Raw genomic sequence first — 5603 nt, forward strand, 5'->3', positions numbered from 1 at the left:
TGCCAGAAAGTCACTGTAAGTTCCCAAGTGGCGTCAGGAGAGCGCAACTGTGCTGAGGTCCCTTGAGCAGCCTGGAGAGGATGGGTCCTGGGTGGGACACTGAGAGACCTCAAGTGGCCCGTGATGTGGGAACTTGGACTTCCTCAGCCTCATTTCTTCCATCTCCCTCTATCTTCCTCCTGCTGAAGCACCTGTATTGTGGAGCGCTCTGAGTTTCAGAAGTTCCCATCCACATAAGGGATCCTCTGAGATGAGCTCACCCAAGCTCAGTGGACTGGGTCCTGTAGTCTAGTTACTGGCTCACCCTTGGCCTTTTCCTCTCGATTAGTCCAAGGCAAGGAAAGAAGTACAAGTGCTCTGCACTTGGGGGCCTTGCAACAGTCACCCTGACTGTTTCCTCAGTTGAAAGATGGGGTGGGAATCCTCCCACTGCCTCTCTGGAACAAGATAATGGATGTGAGCTCAGCAAACGGCAGCATACTATGGAAAACCTGGGACCATCATCCTTGTGTCAGAAGTGGGGCTTAGGACAAGTCAGCCCTGAGCTTGGCAGAGAGGTTGTAGAATAGATGTCGACAGGCAGGGAGCACCAGGTGGCTACAGAAACAGGGTAACAATGGATTGGTGTCCCAGCAGGCAGGGAACGAAATGACAGGTCAGGGACAAGGCAGGGTCCTGACCTAGCACTGGAATGGGCAAAGTCAAGGAATTCCCTTCCTTGGGGGCTGGCTGGGATCCTGAGGACTACTTGCTTCCCCAGGGTCCTGTCACCCACTCCGACTCCTCCAGTGCCCGAGCACCCACTCTGCTCAGATGCCCACGTCTCACCCACTTGCTGCTGCTGCAGCAGCTCCTTGGTGCACTGCTGCGTGTAGGCCAGCCTAGTCTGCCACTGAGAGAAGCCCACGGTGTAGGCTGTTCCCAGCAGTTCTCCACATTACCCCTCCTGGTGTCCAGCACTTTCACACTCATTAACTTAACGCAGAGAGTATGCAGGGCAGCCCCAATTTAGGAATGGAAAACTGAGTTCCCAGAAGCAGAGCGTCTTTGGCTGGCTCACTGAGTTGGTATATGGCAGGGCTGCCTCTCAGTGTGGAACTATTATGATTGAGAGTGGTAGTTGCATTTGTAGATTGTTCAGTTTGCCCGCACCCCTAAAGCATTTCCTGGTCCCAATTTTGAAAGCTAGCTCTGTTCTTACTCTGCCCTGAACCTCATGTTAGCCTGCATCTACTTTGCTCCAGACTGAGAAGAAATAGGTCCACTAACTTTCTCATTAGAACAGAGTCAGGAGCCAGACAGCCCTAAGGAGGAGCATGTAGCCATCAGCAGAAGCTGTGTATTTGGGCAGAGCTGGGTTGGAACTCCAGCCAGGCTGGCTATTTGACTTTGGAGGCTCTTCACCTCTAAATCCTGGAGTTTGCACAGCTGTGAAAACAGTTTCCCTCCCTCCAACTCAGAACATTAGTGCCCCCCAGGGGCAGATACACATCCTGCACATGCTAAGGTGAGTCTATAATGCCAGATACTCCCCAGACGGACTAGTCTGACTTGTTCAGTCGCTCAGTCGTGTCAGACTCATTGCGACCCCATGGACTGCACCACACCAGGCTTCCCTGTCCTTCACCATCTCTTGGAGCTTGCTCAAACTCAAGTCCATCGAGTCAGTGATGCCATCCAACCATCTTGGCCTCTGTCATCCCCTTCTCCTGCCTTCAATCTTTTCCAGCATCAGGGTCTTTTTTTAATGAGTTGGCTCTTCGCATCAGGTGGCCAAAGTATTGGAGCTTCAGCATCAGTTTTTTTAAGGAATATTCAGGGTTGATTTCCTTCAGGATTGACTGGATTGATTTCCTTGCAGTCCAAAGGGACTCAAGAGTCTTCTCCAACACCGCAGTAGTAAAATGGATTTACTAGTATCCCTATTGCAGTTTTTGGAAGACACCTCATTCTCCATCAGTCTTAGCGGTGCAGCCCTCATGCACACTTGTCCAGATAACTGTAACCACCTCCTCACTGACCTCTTGCTACAGGTCTATCCCCTTCTACTCCATCAGCCTAAGGCACAGCTTTCTTATTTTCTACCAGCCCAAATCCTTACCTGCTCCTCAGGAAGGCAGGGTAAGGTGGGAGTAACAGCTTGAGTAACTACTATCATGTCTATTGCTGGTTAGAACTTGGAGTGTATATATATATATATATATATATATATATATATATATACCTCGTTCTGATGTACATAGCTATATCAGGGCTGCAAACTCACTTAAGCTTGGGCTCCATATTTCCAGTCAAGGAACTGAAGGTTCCCAGAAGGGAAATGACTCAGGAGAGTCAAATACCAGCTAGTGGCCAGGCTGGGGCTAGAACAGTAGAACAGATCTCTGGGTTCTCTTTGAGGCTTCCCTCACCACATCTCCACTTCTCTTCTCCAGGGCTGGGCTGAGGCAGTGTTCTAACGAACATACACAAGCTGGTCTGGGTCAAGTCCCCTTAACAAGACAGAGTCAGGGTCATTTTCTTTGTAATGCCCTTCTGACACCTCTGGGACAAGTTGTAATATACTTGGAGATTACGAGGCTGACCTAATTGGCTCTAGAAAGAACTTCTACACTTGCTTCAATCTTGGTGGTTTTCCTGCAGAGCAACTGTTTGGCAGGTGAAGCTTAAGTCAGTTGGTAACTTGACTCCCTTTTTAAACTGTCAACACAGTGGTATCACCAGTCTCATTAAAATTGATGTCAGCACAACTTGACAGGACTGGAGAAAAGGGAAGGTCATAGCCTAGGGACAGAGCCACGTGGTTCTGTCTCATCTTTCTCTGATGGGAGGGTGATGCAGCCCAAATAGGATGCCAGAAATGAAAACGACTCTAATTCTGCTCGCATGAATACTGGGTGGAGGCCCCAGCGGTGGTGATGAGCGTGGGCTAACATTTTACACAAACTGCTGTGCATTTCCCTCAGAAGTGTCATTCACTCTTTAGGGCCTGGATTCCTACAGCAGGAGTAAACTAAAGGGAAGAGCAGAGTTGAGAACAGGGCCAGGTTCTTTCACTACTTCATCAGGAAACCTTGGGCCAGGCCTTGATGCTTTCCTACGCCGGTTTCCCCATATGTACAAGGAGCAATACTTTGTTTTCCAAATACTTATTTGGCTTCAGGTCTTAGTCGCATCATGTGAGATCTCCCACTGGTGGGACACAGGCTCACTCAGTAGCTGTGGCATGTGGGCTTCGCTGCTCTGCAGCATGCTGGATCTTAGTTCCCTGACCAGGGATTGAATCCTCGCCCCCTGCATTGCAAAGCTGATTCTTAACCACTGGACCACCAGGGAAGTCCCTAACCCTTCCTTTGTTTTTAAAAGACAAATGCAATCATGACATCCCATGTCACACAGAACAGGGTCGTTACTCTGGTTGGAGGGCAGCTGTGTGTGGGAGAGACCCCTCTCCCTACCCTGCAGGAACAGGTTAAGGACCAGTTATCCAGCCCATCACGGCTCCACCCAGCTCAGATGTTTAAAACATTCACTGCAAAAGCTGGGAGCAAGTCCACTCCATGAACGTCTCCTTCAGAGGAGAGAACCCCAGTAACAGGGTTTGCTCTGTGACCTCATCACCAAAAAGCCTGTTTCTCAAGAAGTTTAAGTCTTTATTTGAGAGTACCTGGGCCTCAAGGCCCTATCAGAGGTCTGCACGTTACAAGCTTCTGGAAAATTTCATTTTAAGACAAGGAAAAGCAGGTCTGATAGTTCCCTAGAAATCCTCACTGGCCACAGGTCATAGGTCAAAATGACATTTTGTAAAGTGAACGCACAGAAAAGCTCTGCCGTTCAAGCCCCCCTGGGATAAGGTCCCAAATCACTGCTCCTGTCTCACCTGCCACTCCTGTCTTCTTCATTCTCTAGTCCAACTTGCCTATTTGAAGCCAAGCGTACACAACTCCCTACCTGTGACCTCTGTCCATCACGTTCTTCCCTCCTTTCTCCATTCGTATTTCTAGTCACTCATATCCGCATGTGTGGCTCAAATACTTCCCTCTCTAGGGAACTTCCCTGATCCTCCCAATTGAAAGCTACCCTTCCTATCTCTGACTGACCCTCTTACTGGACCACTTGTTCTAAGTCTTGGTAAGCATCACTCCCACGTGTCTTCTCTTCCTTACATTTCTGGTGAGCATCCAAGGGCTGGCTTGTCTCTATCCCAATCCCCTCCCTCTTGCCCAGCCAAGGAGAACCTGGCATATCCCAGGAGCTTGAAGGATATCAAAAAGTTCCATAAACTTGAAAAAGCAGGAAAACAAAGTCATCCGAAGTTACTGTTTGTTATTTGACAATATATGCAAAACCTAAGGACGCTTAGGTGGTACACATCACTTCAAATGTACTGAAGGTGTGCCATAGGGCACGGATTAAGACCTTGTGTTTGGGGAAAATGTCAAACCAGAAATTAATTTTCCTGATATTCCTTTGTAAAAAGCAACTTCCACTCTAAAGCCTAGTTGTTGCTCAGTCGCTCAGTCATGTCCAGCTCTTTGTGATCCCATGGACTACAGCACGCCAGGCTTCCCTGTTCTTCACCATCCCTGGGAGCTTGCTCAAACTCATGTCCATTGAGTCAGTGATGCCATTCAACCATCTCGTCCTCTGTCGCCCCCTTCTCCTCCTGCCCTCAATCTTTCCCAGTATCAGGGGGCTCCACTGACACTATGTAACTTCTGCTAGAACTAAATTCAGATTAGGTTCCAATCTTTAACATTGCTTTTACATGTAAGCTCCACTCATCTAGGAGCTTACAGCTAAGAGTTACCAAAACAATCCTCAGATCTTGCACTACAAAAATTACTGACAACACAGTCACTCGTGTATTGAACCAGTGCACACAGACTGCAGAGTATTTTACTCCTCCTCCAAATCCTTTTAAGATCTGTAAGAGAGCAAATTATCATCTTTCTGCAAAGGAAAAAAAAAAAGCTGAGCTGACCTCAGGCAGTGCCTACCCACTCCCAGCCAAGCTTTTCACATGTCATTCCTCCTTAGCACGCCTGTCTTGATAACAAACCGTACTCTGTTCACCTGTCAGTCAACCCCTCCGTGTTTCAGCCTTAGCACAAAGCTCATTTTTTCCTTCAGACCTTCCTGTCAGTGAGGGTCAGAGACCATCAGTGCTGCAAAAGACTTTCAGAAGCCACTTGGGCACACCCCCTCGCTTTTATAGACTGGGAGGTAATCCAGAGGGCAACGTAAGGTCACACAGGAAACCAGCAGCAGAGCCAGAGCTACAACTCAGATCGCCTGGGACTCTCCTCCGTTATACGGCCCTCCTTTCCTTAACTCATCTATTACCTGAACCTAACGTGATTTTTCACTGCCTTTTGGGGGTTCCACAGCACTGAAGTTCAAACATCATTTGCAGAGGTCTACCTCATTCACTCCCAGAGTCATCAAGAATGAGGATTAGGTTTAAACGCTCACAGATCCTACACACTTGTATATTTCTCAACAACCACCAATTAAAAAAAACACCAAAGAAACCAGTTCTGTAGTGTGTTTAAACATAGGCTTACAAAGTCTTAATTTACAAATGTAAGATACAACTAGGC

The sequence above is a fragment of the Ovis canadensis genome, chromosome 2 (assembly GCF_042477335.2).
Source record: "Ovis canadensis isolate MfBH-ARS-UI-01 breed Bighorn chromosome 2, ARS-UI_OviCan_v2, whole genome shotgun sequence".
Classification (NCBI taxonomy): Eukaryota; Metazoa; Chordata; class Mammalia; order Artiodactyla; family Bovidae; genus Ovis; species Ovis canadensis.